Here is an 18318-nt window from a genome sequence, read left to right as displayed (position 1 = left end):
AGATATGCCAGTCACTCGTTTCCCATCAGCAGCCGGTTAAAATGGCGACCGTGCGTTGAGGGGAAAACGGTGAAATATGTGAAGAGCGTGCGACGCAGGGCGCAAGGCAGCAATGCGGCTACAAGACGACTAGAAAAGCATAAACGTTCAAAGTATAAAACGCGTGTAACACAATAAAACTACTGCATTTAACATTTAGCATACGTGTGTAAAAGTAGCAGAAAAATAATACTTATCTTGACTGTGAGCAGCAAGAAAAGAGGGCTGTTCTCAGTCAAGATAGGTATTATTGGGTCTGCTCGATGATGATTGGTGCATATTGTAAAAGTACCCTTTGGTTCCCATTGGCTACTGTTGTTCGCCTTATGGGATCTGTAGTTTTTTCTTCTTGACTGCAGCTGCTGTTTAAATTAAAGAAAATAAATTAGCATAATAGGAGCCTCCGGTCTTAAAATTTCTTTAATATTTCACAATTGCTTTGTTAATATTTTTTATGTTTTATATGTATAACATATATGTTCTTATAAAAGTATGCTTACAAATGTAAACAAGCATTTGCAATGCAATCGGTCTCGCATTTGCTCCAGCTAGAGCTATTGGCATAGTAAATTCCTAACTGTACTTTTCTTGCCACATAAATTGAAACTGAAAAGTAAAGCAGTTGACAAATGTGAGCCGTTAAAAAGTGTCATTGCCGCCATGAGCCTGAGCGTGAAGGAGAGACACAAAATTTAAAAAAGAGATTCACTTACAGGCAAACATATCAGCAATTGTACAATTATCCATGTAACAAGGTCAGTCTGCAAGGCAGCAACGGGTGGTGGTGGGACAGTAGCCCGGCAGTGCAGCACCCCCTCCCCTCGCAAGGCCCCTTCAGCCCGGTGTCTGTGAAGGACTCAGGGACCCTCACCCATTCTGCATGGGGGCCCTATCAAAATGCATTACTTGCTGAATAAGAAAAAGAGTGAAAGACAGTCAATTTTCACATTTCCTTTTTCCTGCCTGCACCACGCTTCGACATGGAAGGGGATGCTATGTCTCAATACTGAGGTTTATTGGCTGCACATTAGACTGAAACACTGCACTCGCCTATTTGTGCCTGACCTCTGGTGGCATGTTTGAAATTCAGACTCCAGCTTGATCAGTCCCTCGTCCTTCACCCATATTAAATTCTTCACAAAACCGTAAAGACATCCGTTAATTAAATCGGTGCCGATGCATGCTCTGCCAGCAAAGGAACATTGAAACACAGACTAAAAAATAACGAAACAAGAGTATTTTCATGCTTTTTTTTGTCCTCATTGCAGGGCGTTGGAAACGGCTCGTCTGAAGAGCTTTGTGCTGAGTGTGCGGTTCAGTTCTTTCGTGCTACGATAAACTCTAAGCCTGGGGTTGACAGGATGCAAGGCAAGCTTTCTGCTTGCAGTTTGCCATTTTCTCAGGCGCAGAGCAACCGAGTTCATCAGGAGAAAAACAGGAAAGAGCAAGGGGGGCATGAATACAAATAATTGAAAAACAAGTAATGAAATTAAAAAATGGAGGTGGGCGAGGCGTGCTGAATGAAATAAAGGCACAGCCGGCGTATGTAAACAAAGAGCAGTGTGCCGCGCTGTAACAATCAAACGTGTGCACTATTTGTGTGTTCAGTAAAATTTAAGCTCTCACACGTTGATTTTATTTTGCTGTCTTTCTGCTCCGGCGCTCGGAATGACCGAAATAACATACCGAGCTGCATACCACCTTCTAAATAAACAAGTAATAAAATAAAAAAATGGAGGTGGGCGAAGCGTGCCGAATGAAATAAAGGCGCAGCCGGTATGTGAACAAAACGCGGAGTGTGCCACGCTGTAACATTTAAAGCAAGCATTTGGAATGCAATAGTTTCGTGTTTGCTTCGAGTTAGAGCTGATAACGCTGTAAATGACTGACTGGACTTTTATTGCCACACAGACTGAAAATAAGAGGAATAGAGCGAGAGCGAGGTGTCCCTGGAAAAGCCCCCCTCTGATGTTGGTTTATGTTTACAGAGGGAGCTGGTGTGGAGGAGGGACTGAACACACACCCACAGTTCAAGGCAAACAGGCCAATAGTGAAAGAAAAAGTCCCCTTCAGAAGAGATAAACATAACATAGCTTAATTACACAGTACTTTGTGCTGCTCCCAAACTGAAAAAAAGCAGGACAAAGAGCCAGAACTGACAACTAGCAAGCAAGGATTTTTGAAGGACACTGCAACTAACCAATCAAAATGCTGGAACTCACTCTATTGTATACTTTAGTATATAGCAGGCCGAACGCTAACGCTCGACCTAAAAATGCAATATAATGTAAAATATATACTTTTCTAATACTGTTACATTACATATATCCAAGGAGCCAGTCCTCTCAATCAGCCAGTCACTTCCACCACAAAGGAAAAACTTGCATACCAGATTCAAAACACAAAAGTGCTCACACCCCAGGTTCACGCTTGTTAAAGTAACTCTTATTCACAGGCAACACATTTTGACCCTTCGGTCTTTCTCACAGCATGAATAGTTTACTGCAGGGTTCTGCAAAGTTGGTCCTGGAGAGCCGGGTCCATGCCAGATTTTTAGCATATCCACATTTAGAAACAAGATGTTTCAGAAATATACATTTTTCTAAATGTGGATATGCTAATATTCTGGCATGGACCCGGCGCTCCAGGACCAACTTTGCAGAACCCTGGCTTACTGCATACCACAATAGTTTTTAAGTGCCAAAAAAGAGTCAATAAACATAAAAGAGAGACAAATGGTCTCAGTGCACTCCTAAAAAGTGAAAGCAGACTTGCAAATATTCAAAAGACAGACGTGTCAAAAACGTAATATTTACACAATAATCGCATTTTCAACTTTGCTTCATTTAATTTAAGATGAGATTTAACCACATATTATGGAATGAGTAAACTTCCTCGTATTGTCAGATAAAATTAAAATAAAATGTTTAGAAAAGGATCATATCAACAATACACAACAGGTCTTGCTATGTCTTGTGTTCAGTACATGTAGAGAAAAACTGAATTGTTCTAGCGGTAAGTCTTATGTCCAGGTTTGGTGACCCTACACATGGCAACATACAACAGTAATATGGCACATTACCACATAGCAAGTGATAGAATCAAGTTACTAATAGTGGATAAACCTAAGCATCATGCTGTATCCCATATGCATATTTAAAGATAAACACATTATCTTGGCAGGTAGCGCTGAAATCCAGGTCAAGTGACCATAGTTATAGCAGAATGATCTACAACAGTAACAAGGCACAATAATATGTAAACATTGATGAAGCATCATATTATATCTCATCCATATATGCATGTTGTATACACAGTGTAGTCAATCTTATCAGAAGCAATGAAAGCATCCCTTTACTTAAGGAAACATTAATAAATGAGCAACATCACGCATCCGCCATGAAGCTCCGCTGTCACAAAGACATACATATATCCCTTAAAGTGTACTGCACTTACCCATCCCTTGAAAATCATCCCATGTGAAAAAATGTATATAATAAAAAAATGGAACACAGTGTAATTGTGAACCCAAAAAGGCAGTGGGTTGTAGGGGGGGACCTACAACCCAAGAGGTTAGATGCTAAGTAATTGCTAGAGAGTGTAAACACTAGGAAATCAGATTATCACAGGGTTCCAAAGAGGAAATTCTAAAGGGTGAAAGAAACATAAGTCAAACCAACTAGATAAGACCAAAGTGAAAGGACAAACATATCAGATGAGAGACTAAAAAACAGGGGGCTAAGTTTAAAAAATGAGACATAGTTCTAAACAATTACTCATCCAATGTGCACAGATAGTTCTCCACGTCGTTCAAACCTCTCGGAGATTTTGCTACTGAGGACAATAATGTACTCCGACTCGAGAATCCTCAGTTTTCTCTCTCTGTTGCCTCCCCTGGGGGTCAATGCAATCCTGTCAATGCCAAAGAAAGACAGAGTGTCAGGGTTTCCCTCATGATCAATGCCCCAATGTCTTGTGAAGGAATAGTTAGGTTCACCGTTCCTGATGGCCCTCACGTGCTCTAAGATCCTAGTTTTTACTGGAAATTAGGTACTCCCTATGTACCGACGACCACTGGGGCACAGCAGGACATACACACAATAATCACTATTGCACATATTGAATTTCTGGCTCCACACAACCTTACCCTTGGGGAATGTGTATGTTTTCACATTCATACTCGCTTTACAGGCTTTACATCATCCACATTTGTAAAAGCCCTGTTGCTCCTGCAGCCACTCTCCTTGTTTCTGTATGCCCAACTAACTTTTCACCAACATATCCTTCAAGGACCTTGACTTACAATAAGTCAACTGTGGATGCTCTCCGATGACAGGATCAATCTTTACCAGATGCCAATATTTGGTAAGCAAGTGTCTGATGTCTGGGGACTCAGTATTGAAGGTGGTTATCATCCTCACCATCTTTCGCTCACCCTCACTCCTCTGTTGCTTGACCCAAAGACTTTGTCTAGGGAGATTGGATGCGTTGGCACCAGCTGTCCTAAGTACCTTTGCGGGATAACCCCGTGCTTTAAAGCAACTAGTCAACCTCTCTTCTCCTCCTCAAATGATTGAGTTGTGCTGCAATTATGCTTGGCCGCCAGGATTTAACCAAACGGAATACTCCACTTGAGTCTCTGCGGGTGGTGGCTATTAGCATATAAGACACTGTTTCCTGAGATAGCCTTCCTGAATAGACTGGTCTCTACTATTCCATTCACTATTTTGACACATCCTAAAAATCCATCTCTGTTTGATGTACCGTGTGAGTGAAGTGAAGTGAAGTTTGAGATTGTTGTGATATATGTGTCAGAAAGCCCCCAGGTTCCTGTCTAGAACCCTCCCAAATCACAAATAAATCATCACTATACCTCATCCAAAACATTATGGTGGTCATTCTGACCCTGGCGGTCTTTGACCGCCAGGGCGGAGGACCGCGGGAGCACCGCCGACAGGCCGGCGGTGCTCCAATGGGGATTCCTACCGCGGCGGTAAAGCCGCGGTCGGACCGGCACCACTGGCGGGGTCCCGCCAGTGTACCGCCGCCCCATTGAATCCTCCGCGGCGGCGCAGCTTGCTGCACCGCCGCGGGGATTCCGACCCCCCCTACCGCCATCCAGATCCCGGCGGTCCGGATGGCGGTAGGGGGGGTCGCGGGGCCCCTGGGGGCCCCTGCAGTGCCCATGCCACTGGCATGGGCATTGCAGGGGCCCCCGTAAGAGGGCCCCTACATGTATTTCACTGTCTGCTGTGCAGACAGTGAAATACGCGACGGGTGCAACTGCACCCGTCGCACAGCTTCCACTCCGCCGGCTCGATTCCGAGCCGGCTTCATCGTGGAAGCCTCTTTCCCGCTGGGCTGGCGGGCGGTCTGAGGGCGACCGCCCGCCAGCCCAGCGGGAAAGTCAGAATTACCGCCGCGGTCTTTCGACCGCGGAACGGTAATCTGACGGCGGGACTTTGGCGGGCGGCCTATGCCGCCCGCCAAGGTAAGAATGAGGGCCTATGTGTCTGGCCATCCAGTCACACTCTTCCGTCCACACATGCTGCTCCGCCCACTAGTCCATGAAGATCCCTACGTAACTTTGTGGAAAGCAGCTCCCCATTGCTGTTCTGACTATCTGTCTGAATCATTAGTCCTCAAATAGAAAAAAGTTATTCTCCAAACAGAACAATAACATTTCAATCAACATGGAATGCTTGCACAAGTCGATGGATTTGTTCCTAAACATATGCTTACATGCTTGCACTCCCAAGTTGTGTTCAATACAGGTACACAAATAACCATATCAATGGTTACCAGCCAATAGGTAGAATGCCAGGGGAGCCCCTTTTCTTGGTTATAAAGTCCGTGCTGTCCCTGCAGTAAGAAGGGAGATCCAACACATAGGGTAATACAAAAGACTCAAGATGCATGGATGTATGTTCCAACAGGCTGTTATTGCCAGAAACAATGGGCCTGCCAGTGCATTTAACTTGCCTTTATGCACTTTTGGCAACATATAAAACAAGGAACAGTAGATTTTCTAACATGCAAGAATTGATCTTCTTCTCCGCTTATATGCCTCAACAATGCTAACCTCATAACTACATGAAGTCATAAGCTGCCTGTTGGCCTCCTTTCTGCACTTATCAATGTTCCGTAGAACCACATTCCCCCCTTCTCTGGGAGATTGATAAATAAACTCACTAGTCACTATTCAAGGTATCCAAGACCATCCTCTGCCCCCGGTAAGATTTTGTGTATGGTGATTTTCAGTGTTCCTCCAGATATGCATCAGCTCACGTGTGGCTACCTCATGGAAGGTGTCAATATTATTGTGCGGTGTTACCAGGTTACACTTAGACTTAGGGTTGATTTACTCTGGACTGTACCATCAGTCACCAGCCCCAATTGACTTAACAATTCTTTTTCAGGAGCCCATCCCACAACTTCGTCTTCCAATCCAGCCAGATCGGCCAGCCCCTCAATATTACTCAAACATAGACAATCAAAAGTGGGGTCACAGGAAGGCAGGCCTGATATCACAGCTCTTCTGCTTACTCGCTTACTGCTTTCCTGCTGTAAAAATGTTTTTATTAGTTTCAATTTACTGTAAAAAGAAACAAATTAATACCTGTCTGTGCATAATTCATATTCGCAGTAAGGAAAAAAAACTGCCCCAATTCAAGGAGAGATTATTAATTTTTGTCAGTTCATGTGAAGATAGTCAAGTTTGTCTCACCCATTATCGCCTCCTGGTCTGCTGTGTTGTCTTCCCAATGCGCACAGTGTCCTTTGAAGTGCCCCCCCTTTCCTGGTTTTCTTCCTTTTACGCTTACATCTCCTTTTTCTCCGTCTGGGGGTTTCCTACATGGTCACCTACTTGCTTGTAAAAAATGGTATTTTTCAAGGGAGGTTAGGGAATCTTTCATAGATACCCCCAGCTGCTCATCTATGTCTGAGTAGGACTCGGAACCAGACTCTGAGGTAATAAGCTCTTGTTGTCTCAGGGCCCCCATTTGTTTATTCTGTCTAATTGTCCCATTGTATCTTCTTCTAAAAGTAAGAATGCCACCACTTGCATAATCCTGTTTATCTCTCAGAAATGTCCCTCTTTTTTCTGTTTAATCTCATCTTCGTACTTATCCTGTCTGTGTTCCATATGAGTGATGAAAGACTTAGGGCCTCATTATGAGTCTGGCGGTCTTAAGACTGCAAGACTCTCAGTGGTGGTTGGACTGCCATACTCCTGGTGACTGCCAGATTACGACCCTGACAGTCGGACCACCAGGGGACAGTCGCTACCACCAGGAACATGGTCCCTGATGGGATAGTCGTAGTCGGAGTTGTGGTCAATCACGGCAGGGCTGAGTTTAGCACAGCCTTGCTGATCATGAGTCCCCTTTCTTCCAGTCTTTTCATGCCTTTTCATGCTTTCCCCTGCTATGAAAAGGGTGGAGGAAAGGCAATTCTGGGGGCCACAGGGGAACCATGATGTGAACAATGCAGGGGACCCCCTGCCCGGCACCCAAGGAATGCGCACTGTCTGCTATTGGGTGCTGGGGGCCCCCCTCTCTGCATCAGCATTAGCCTCGGCTTCATGAGGAGCCAAGGCTAATGCTGCCACATTGTTTCCACTGGGCTGACTGGCGGAAACATCCTAACATGGAGATTTCCACCAGTCAGCCCAGTGAAAATATCGTAATAGGACCGGTGGAAAGACTGCCAGCTCCACGGCGGTCACCTCCCATGGGTCTGGCGGGCTGGCTGTTGGCCCACCAACCTTGTAATGAGGCCCTTATATAAACATATATGTTTGTGCTTGCGTTTATATAAGAATATATTTTATACAATATTTACTATTATTTACATGTATTTGATTTCCATAATAATAAAGTTACATATTAAAATATTTAAGATTTACTGTTTTAAATTACAGATATAGTAAAAAATTATATTTTACCATTTTTTTAATGATATTAGTGTAAAACAATATTTGTTGTCAATATTTTTGTACTTACCATTATAAGTATACGAAAACAATATTTCTGTGATCAATATTTTTGACACAATATTTTTGATCACAATATTGTTGGTTCTGATATTATGTTAGTGATCCTGGTAAACATATCACTGTGGCTGACATCTAGGTGCAAACCTTTAGTCACTCCTGTGGCCTGTTTTGTGGGGCTATCAGATTTAGAGTCGTTCCTGCTATGACACACTGCTTTTTAGAGGAAGGACAGGGCAGAGGAGCGGGCCCTTCAAAAGAAAGCAGACCCACAACCTAAGCTTCAAAGACTCAGGGGGTGATTCTGACCCCGGCGGTTCACTACTGCCGGGGCCAGGGTCCGCGGGAGCACCGCCAACAGGCTGGCGGTGCCCCGCAGGGCATTCTGACCGCGGCGGTTTGGCCGCGGTCAGAAAGGGAAAACTGGCGGTCTCCCGCCGGTTTTCCGCTGCCCTGGGAATCCCCATTGGCGGCGCAGCTTGCTGCGCCGCCATGGGGGATTCTGACAGCCCATACCGCCATCCTGTTCCTGGCGGTTCTCCCGCCAGGAACAGGATGGCGGTATGGGTTGTCGTGGGGCCCCTGGGGGCCCCTGCAGTGCCCATGCCAATGGCATGGGCACTGCAGGGGCCCCCGTAAGAGGGCCCCACATTGTATTTCAGTGTCTGCATTGCAGACACTGAAATACGCGACGGGTGCCACTGCACCCGTCGCACCTTCCCACTCCGCCGGCTCAATTCTGAGCCGGCGTCCTTGTGGGAAGGCTCTTTTGCACTGGGCTGGCGGGCGGCCTTTTGGCGGCCGCCCGCCAGCCCAGTGCAAAAGCCAGAATCACCGCAGCGGTCTTATGACCGCGGAGCGGTGTTCTGGAGGGGGGAACTCTGGCGGGCGGCCTCCGCCACCCGTCAGGGTCAGAATGACCCCCTCAGACTCTAAATCTCATTTGACATCTCAAAATAAGCAATACAACGGAGAGCATGAGGGCCCAATATTGTCAACTACAATCAACCAGTCGGACAGTACGAAGACAAGAAGCTCTTGAAGACTTCTGCCTGTGATCAGGACTGGAGGTCAAGCACTACCAATCTCCCAGGTGAGTGTGGGGACATCACAAAGGGACTCCAAGATCTCCTGCTCCTGGCATTGCCTGCCTGCTTGCCAAGACAAGTGTGTCGTGTAAGGGAGAGAAGATAGCTGGAGGGAGTGACGTCCTGGCAAATGGATCTCTGATTCAAGGTGTGTGGAGAATGAGAACAGCTTCGGCACTGAAAGGGTCATAGCCCATGTGCAGAGGGAAGTCAGTGACCCCTATGCCTGGTGGGGTTCTTGTGAAGATTACTGCTGCACCAATGGGGCCGTAGTCCATTTGCAGGGTGAAGTAGGCAATCCTGTATGTGAGGTGTGACCATCATGAAGATTACTGCTGTGCCGGTCAGGCTGTAGCTCGTGTGCAGAGTAAGGGCAGTGAACCAAAGAGAAAAGGCAAGGAGCCTTATCTGGTCGACACCATCGTCAAGAGGAAGAAGTGACCGTGGTGACCCATTTGGGCCCAAGCCCCAACGGAGGACCAGCATTGAAGGAGTGTTTAGGGCCCCCAGTCACTGCACCATAGAACAGTGTGTGAGGAGCTTGAGGACATCTGACCGCTGCCCTTGCTTGGCGAGTGTGAGGAACTCACCTGAGACAGCCGCTGCATAATCACTCCCACAAACTGGGTGCACTTGGGGAATCTGGTCCTGCAGGTTGTATTGGTGTGGGTAAGACTGAATTATGTAGTGCTTCAGCACTGAAACACTTTTTACTTAATAAGAGTCAGAGTAGGACTCCTGAGACTTTGACTACTCGTGGGGCTTAACCTGAATATCACCTATGGTGAATAGGAAATAACCACTACCTCTAGAGAGATGGGAGTGGAACTCAGGAGCAACATTTTGAAGCACAAGAGCCCTGACTTTAGGGGACAATGGGGGTCATTCTGACCCTGGCGGTCAGTGTTAAAGCGGCGGCCAACCCGCCAACAGGCTGGCGGTCCAAAAAAAGGTGTTCTGACCCTGGCGGGAACCGCCAACACAGGCCGCCGCTTTAACACTCCGACCGCCACGGCGGCACAAACAAACAGCGCGGCGGTCACCGCCAACAGCCAGGCGGCAGACAATGTACCGCCCACCCTATCACAACTCACCAATCCGCCACCTTTTCCGGGGCGGGAGCTCCGCCGATAAAAACACGGCGGAAACAGACATTTCCAATGGAAAACGCTCACCTCGACACACTCCACGCGGAATCGGGACAGCATGGAACCGGAACTCCACATCCTCCCAGCCATTGCCTTCCTGCTCTTCTTCCAGGATCACGAACGTCGCCGCAGACGACAACGGTGAGCACTGCACCTACGACACAGGGGAGGGGGGAGGAGGAAAGGTTACGGGCACACACATACACCACACACCCACCCCCACCCTCACCCCCACCGAATACCTACACACCAATGCAGATTCAAAAGTCAGAGTGACACCCCCAAACCCCCAAAACAAAAATGCAAAGACAAAAGGCAATGATTGTAAAAATAGAACTATATTATATCAATAATTAAGTATAGCGAACTTACCAATAAATAAAGAATTAATACACATCTAGAACTATATATATACAAGTAGCAAAAGTCCGGCACAGTTTTGCAAAGTCCAAATGTCCGTGGGCCAATGTGCAGAAACACATGGGCAAAGCCCACACACGAGATCGAGTCCATTGGAGAGAACACTGCTGGGGCATCACAAAAATAAAATACTGGCACCTCAGGGGGAAGGGAAGGGGGGGCACCTCAGCCACATGAGTCCACAACGCCAGATCCACGAAAGGCCTCCATGCCCACTGTGCCATCCTGGGGAGTGCAAAGCCACAGCCTCTCAAGTCTCTACAGTGGGTGGATTGCCCACTGTGCCATCCTGGGGGGTGCAAAGCCACAGTCCATCAGGTGGATTACAGAGTCCACTGGTCATGGAGGAGGCATGGTGGGCAGAGTGCCTCGTGAAGCCCTGCCCGACACAGAACTGGGCCCGCCATTGGGCCAGCGGTGCTTGACAGGAGGGCCCAGCGGAGCGGTGCTTGAGATGAGGGCCCAGCGGAGCGGTGCTTGACAGGAGGGCCCAGCGGAGCGGTGCTTGATAGGAGGGCCCAGCGGAGCGGTGCTTGAGATGAGGGCCCAGCGGAGCGGTGCTTGAGATGAGGGCCCAGCGGAGCGGTGCTTGACAGGAGGGCCCAGCGGAGCGGTGCTTGACAGGAGAGCCCAGCAGAGCGGTGCTTGACAGGAGGGCCCAGCGGAGCGGTGCTTGACAGGAAGGGCCCAGCGGAGCGGTGCTTGACAGGAGGGCCCAGCGGAGCGGTGCTTGACAGGAGGGCCCAGCGGAGCGGTGCTTGACAGGAGGGCCCTGTTCAGCAGTGCCTGTCTTGGCGGGGCCCTGTTCAGCGGTGCCTGTCTTGGCGGGGCCCTGTTCAGCGGTGCTTCTCACGGCGGGGCCCTGTTCAGCGGTGCTCCTCACGGCGGGGCCCTGTTCAGCGGTGCCTGTCTTTGCGGGGCCCTGTTCAGGGGTGCTTCTCACGCCGGGCCCTGTTCTGCGGTGCTTCTCACGGCGGGGCCCTGTTCAGCAGTGCTCCTCATGGCGGGGCCCTGTTCAGCGGTGCCTGTCTTGGCGGGCCCTGTTCAGCGGGGCTCCTCACGGCGGGGCCCTGTTCAGCGGTGCTCCTCACGGCGGGGCCCTGTTCAGCGGTGCTTCTCACGGCGGGGCCCTGTTCAGCGGTGCCTGTCTTGGCGGGGCCCTGTTCAGCGGTGCTTCTCACGGCGGGCCCTGTTCAGCGGTGCTCCTTACGGCGGGGCCCTGTTCAGCGGTGCCTGTCTTGGCGGGGCCCTGTTCAGCGGTGCTTCTCACGGCGGGACCCTGTTCAGCGGTGCTCCTCACGGCGGGGCCCTGTTCAGCGGTGCCTGTCTTGGCGGGGCCCTGTTCAGCGGTGCTTCTCACGGCGGGGCCCTGTTCAGCGGTGCTCCTCACGGCGGGGCCCTGTTCAGCGGTGCCTGTCTTGGCGGGGCCCTGTTCAGCTGTGCCTGTCTTGGCGGGGCCCTGTTCAGCGGTGCTTCTCACGGCGGGGCCCTGTTCAGCGGTGCCTGTCTTGGCGAGGCCCTGTTCAGCGGTGCCTGTCTTGTGTTTCAAGTGAACCACACCTGGCCAATACTTCCTGCTCAGTCAGCATCGGACCTTTCCGTTGCGGGGCCCTCCTGTGATGGAGTCCTGGGGCCCTGGGTCTCCTCCGATACCCCCGGAATGGGGCTGGTGGGGCCCTCATGGCCAGGTCGGCTGCTCCCTGCCTTCTGCGCTTTGCTGCCCTTGCCCTCCTTGGCAGACTCTCCGTGGCCCTTGGCTCCCTTACCCGATGTGGCAGGTGACGGTGCAAGGCTACCCTCCTTGGGGGCAGGCGTATCAGGCCTGTCGCGCCTGCCCTTCAGCTTTTTGCTCCTCTTCCCGGGGGGGGGCTGGCTGTGCCTTTGCTGCTGGCCGGTGTCCCTGCACAAGGAAAGGGCGGACTCCAAAAACCAGCCACGACGTTCTTGGGAGTTGCTGGGCTGGTGGTCGCTGAGGTGTTCTTGGAACTCTTACGAGATGGAGGGGGTGGGTCAGGTGAGGAAAAGAGGTCCAGTTTATAGAGGATTAGTTTTTTAGGAGCCAGAGGAAGGGTAGCTGGAGTGGGTATGGGAGTGGAGGAAGAGGATGTGGTTGTAGGAGAGTCAAGTCTGGTGTCTTTGGGTGCAGGTGCTTGGGCTGGAGGCTGACGTGAGGTGGATGGCTGTTGGTTGGGTGCCTGCCTGCGTTTGTGTGGTTTGGAAGCGGGGGTGACAGACACACTGGGAGAGGACACAGGGGACGTGTACATGGCAGTGGGGGTGGTGACTGCACGTGTGCGCACTGGTGTGGAGGGTGTGCTGGTGATGGGTGTACTGGCTGATGGTGGTGTGCATGCAGGTGTGAGTGTAGACGTCACAGGGAGGGAGGAGGGAGACGAGGAGGTGGGGGACACAGAGGAGGTAGTGGCTGTTGGCATGTCTGCATCTGTATGTTGCTTGTGTGAATGCTTGTGTGTTCTGTGGTGCTTATGTCTGGATGAGCTTCCCTTGGGTGTTGAGGTGTGTGCAGGCTGGTCTGTAGGTGTGGATGGGATAGGCAGAGGAACAGGGGAGTGGGACTGGGTGGAGGGAGTTAGAAGAGGGAGGCTGGAGACAGGGACAATCGCTGCCGTCAGTGCTGAGGCCAGAGCGTTGAACGATCGCTGATAGGCAGCCTGACCCAAATGAAGGCCCTCCAGGTATGCATTGCTTTGATGCACCTCCCTCTCCACACCCTGGATGGCATTCAAAAGGGTAGACTGCCCAACAATGATGGTCCTCAGGAGGTCAATGACCTCCTCACTGAGGGCAGCAGGGGTGACTGGGGCAGGGCCTGAGGTGCCTGGGGTGAAGGAGATGGCCGCCTTCCTGGCCGTGCGGGCACAGGCCGAAGGCCGAGGGGCTGCTGGGAGGGCGGAGCTGGTGCGCTGGGTGGCGGCTGTACCTGTAGTATCGGTGGGCACGGATGTTGCCGCCACCGCAAGGGAGCTCCCATCCGAGGACGTGTCGGTGTCACTGACGTCTGCACGGGTCCCCGTGGTGGAGCACCCCTCGCCCTCCGTCTCACTGGTCATGTCGGAGTCCGTTGCATGGCCCTCCGGGGCCATGTGAGATGCAGCTCCCTCTTGCGCCGATGCCACTTCTCCTCCGCCTGATGATGCTAATGCACACATTCACCGAAAAACAAAGAAAATGGAGGGGGGGGGATGGAGAAATAAAGACAAGTTGAGTGCATGCATTGGGGACACCGTTGGCGGAGAGGACAGACACAGAAGCCCCCTGCACTACGCTGCGCACTTGGGGTACACTACTCATTCCCTGGGACATGCCCTACAAGCCTATGGGCGACAACTGCCCACACAGAATACACAGGTCCATGAATAGCGTTACTAGGCACCCTACAGAGGTGGGGGGTGGGGGCACAGGACCATACCTCACGGAGGGGCCTAGCCTACAGAAATCGCCCTGGCCTAGGGATACCCACAGCCCTCCTCCCCCACCCAGGCACCTCCACTGCGCGCAAATTTAGCTGAATGTGCTGGTACTCACCCCCTTGTGTCTGCTGTGATGTCCTCAAGCGCCCATCTAAATCGGGGTAGGCCACCGCCAGGATCCGGGACATCAGGGGGGTCAAGGTACGACTGGCACCCCTCCTAGGTTGGGAGGCCAGCCTCGGCGGTCTTCCTGCTCCCGTGGCGGATGTCCTCCCACCTCTTGCGGCAGTGGGTGCCCCGTCTGTTGTGGACCCCCAGGGCCTGGACGTCCTTGGCGATGGCACGCCAAATATCGATCTTTTGATGGGCGCTGACCTATGTGACATGTACAGGGGGGGAAAAGAAACATCATCACTTTTCTGCATGCTCGATGTGAGTGGTCCCCCCTCCCCAAACTTGCCAGGTGGCACATGCTCTCATCTGTCGTGCCATGCATTCGTAATTCGCTCCCCTCCCCTCCATTGTACATGCACCCCACTCATCACAGGCATTGTCCACTATGCATTGGCCCCCGTGTACTCACCTGTTGGTCTGGAGGACCGTAGAGTAGCGCATACTGGGGGAGGACCCCGTCCACAAGCTTCTCCAACTCTTCGGAACTGAAGGCGGGGGCCCTTTCCCCAGTCGCAGCAGCCATTGTCACTTCCAGACCGAGGTCACAGCAGCACTTGCAGTATAGGTCCTCTCCTGTGGATGGTCAGGACTCGTGTGATTAAGCAGAGAGAAAATGGCGGTCACGCCCGCGGCGGTGCGTACCGCGGCGGTGCGTACCGCCGGCGCACATCGTCATTGGCTCCTGAAACCCATAGGGTTCAATGGTAACCAATGCTGCTTTGCGCCGCGGTCTTCGACCGCCTACCGCCACGGCGTGCCACGCCAGCGCAATGACCTCACTTCACATTGTCACACTTCACAGGTCAGGCAGCCGCCATTTCAAGGGCCCACATGGCTTAATTCCTACTGCGTCACACATGGCTAGGCCTTGCATCGACACTCATACAAGCTATTCAATCCAGAGAGATTTGTGTACTGTGCAGGCTGTGGGAACTTACCTGTGGGTTGATTGACTCTGTGCTCCATGTTGTCCTTCCTAGGCACCGTCCGCTGGGACTTGCGAGGAGATGGAGGAATCCTCCCGTGTACAGACCGCTGGTGGACCTGTCGACAATGGAAGAACGACATGTCATACTCACCTACAGACTCAACACTGCCACTATACAGGAACTGTGTGCCCAGCTGGAGCCAGACCTGATGTCACCCATCCGCCAACCCACAGGGATTCCGCCTCTAGTGCAGGTGCTGTCAGTACTCCATTTTTTGGCTAGTGGATCATTTCAAACTACAGTGGCCATTTCATCTGGGATGTCTCAGCCTATGTTTTCAAGGGTGTTGTCTGCCCTGATGAAATACATGCGGAGCTACATCATTTTCCCTGAGGTGGGTGACTTGCCTACAGTGAAGGGTGATTTCTATGCCCTTGGACACATTCCCAATATAATTGGTGCCATTGATGGTACCCATGTGGCTTTGGTCCCCCCCAGCAGGAGTGAACAGGTGTACAGGAACCGGAAAAGTTATCATTCCATGAATGTCCAGGTGGTCTGTTTGGCTGACCAGTACATCTCCCATGTAAATGCCAAGTTCCCAGGGTCAGTGCATGACGCGTACGTCATGCGAAATAGCAGCATCCCTTATGTGATGGAACACCTACAGAGACAGCGTGTGTGGCTAATTGGTGACTCTGGTTACCCCAACCTGCCTTGGCTATTGACCCCAGTGAGGAATCCCAGGACAAGGGCAGAGGAACGGTACAATGAGGCCCATGGGCGTACTAGGAGGATTATAGAAAGAACCTTCGGCCTCCTGAAGGCCAGGTTTAGGTGCCTGCATATGACAGGTGGATCCCTAATGTACTCACCAAAGAAGGTGTGTCATATCATTGTGGCCTGCTGCATGCTTCACAACCTGGCTTTGCGACGCCAGGTGCCTTTCCTGCAGGAGGATGGTCCAGATGGTGGTGTTGTGGCCGCTGTGGAGCCTGCGGAGAGTGAAGACGAGGAAGACGAAGAGGACGACACAGACAGCAGGGACAGGGTGATACTGCAGTATTTCCAGTAACACACAGGTAAGAATCTACTCCTGCATTTTATTATATCTGTAACAGTACTGGCTCTCTACTGTCTGACCTTTCACCCCAATGTATGGTAACTTAGTTGTGAATTTGCCTTCCTATTTCAGTGATGTGGTCCCCACGGAGTGCCCTCTGGTTTATTTCCCCATGGACTACCGCTGTGTGACACTGGTATGTTGTCATCACAATGTATTTGGACATTTTTGGTTGGTTATATCGAATACATTTGGTTTAAAAAAATAAATAGCAGACTCCAGATGGTTTTTGTGCAATATTTGTGTTTATTGAAGTGCAAAAATTGGGGTATAATTCAAAAAGGGTGATTGGTGATGGTGGAGGCATGTCCATGGCAGAGTCCAGACTCACGTTCGCACGGGTGCATTGTCCATATGCCTGTGGAAGGTGGAGCAGGGGCAGTTCAAGGTTGGACAGGGTGAACAAGTGGGACAGTGGGATGACATCCGGGGGGATCCGTGCATGGCGGGGGTCTTGACATCCTACTCTGTCTTCTTCCTCGATCTCAGGCCTTTCTTGCGGGGTGGTTCATGTTCTGCAGGGGGTGGGGTCCGGGTGGGCCGTTGCTGTTGTGTCGGGGCCTCCTGACCACTAGCGCCGGCGGAGGTGGTGGGCTGTTCTTCCTCCATGCAAGTGGCAGGGGCCCTTTGGGGGGCCACATGGTCCCGCAATGTGGTGACAATCTGTTTGAGTGCCACCACGATTGTACCCATTGCGGAACTGATGCTGCGCAGTTCTTCCCGGAACCCCATGTACTGGCCCTCCTGCATGGCCTGGATCTCCTGGAACCTGGCCAGGACCGTCGCCATCGTCTCTTGGGAGTGGTGGTACGCTCCCATGATGGTGGTGAGGGCCTCTTGGACAGTGGGTTCCCTAGGCCTGTCCTCCCTCTGTCGCACAGCAGCCCTCCCAGTTCCCCTTTGTTCCTGGGCCTCTGTCCCCTGGACGGTGTGCCCACTACCACTGCCCCCAGGTCCCTGTTGTTGTTGGGGTGGTGGGTTGCCCTGGGTGCCCTGTAGTGGTAGACACACCACTGCTTGACCTGTCCTGGAGACAGAGGCATGGGCCCGCTGGGTGGGTGCCGTGCTGGGGTTTCCAGAGGGGGGTAGGTCTGCTGGGGCCTGTGGCTGCCTGAGGGGAACCGACTGTCTAGAAGTCCCCGATGGTCCGGGCTGGTCATCAGGTTCTAGGTCGACAGAGCTGCTGTCATCACTGGGGGCCTGTTCTGGGGGTGGGATGGACATTTCTGGACCCTCCGGGCCGGTGTCTTGGCGTTCGGGCCCTGCAGGGGTAAAAGAGTATGGTTATTGCTTCTGTGTGTGCCATGGCGTGCAAATTGTGGGTGCCCTTGTCCCCCAGTGCTGGCATTCCCTTGTGGGAGGAGTTGTGAGGGTGGTTTGGGGGGGGGATGGGTATGTGCAGTGGTCATGCTTAGGCGATGGGTGTCCATGGTTTGTGTTGGCATTCAGGGGTTGGTGTTGGTTTGGGTGGGTTGTGCTGGTGAGACATTAGCAGGGAGGATATGTGCTGGGGGGTTGGGGGTGAGGGTGGGGATGTGGGTTGGCATGCTGGTGGTTGGGGGGGGTGAAGTAGTTGAGATTAGACTTACCAGAGTCCATTCCTCTGCCTACTCCAGCGAGGCCCTCAGGATGCAGGATGTTCAAGACCTCTTGCTCCCATGCTGTGAATTCGGTGGAGTGGGTGGGGGTCCGCCGCCAGTCTTCTGCACAGCGATGTTGTGTCTTGACACTATCGCCCGCACCTTCCCCTGTAGGTCGTTCCAGCGCTTTCGGATGTCTTCCCGATTTCTGGGATGCTGTCCCACAGAGTTGACCCTGTCGACGATCCTTTGCCATAGCTCCTCCTTCCTGGCTATTGTGGTGTGCTGCACCCGTGTGCCGAAGAGCTGGGGCTCTACCCTAATTATTTCCTCCACCATGACCCTGAGTTCTTGGTCCGAGAACCTGGGGTGTCTTTGGGGGCCATGGGG

Source organism: Pleurodeles waltl, chromosome 1_1 (assembly GCF_031143425.1).
Source record: "Pleurodeles waltl isolate 20211129_DDA chromosome 1_1, aPleWal1.hap1.20221129, whole genome shotgun sequence".
Classification (NCBI taxonomy): domain Eukaryota; kingdom Metazoa; phylum Chordata; class Amphibia; order Caudata; family Salamandridae; genus Pleurodeles; species Pleurodeles waltl.
This window is presented reverse-complemented; position numbering follows the sequence as displayed.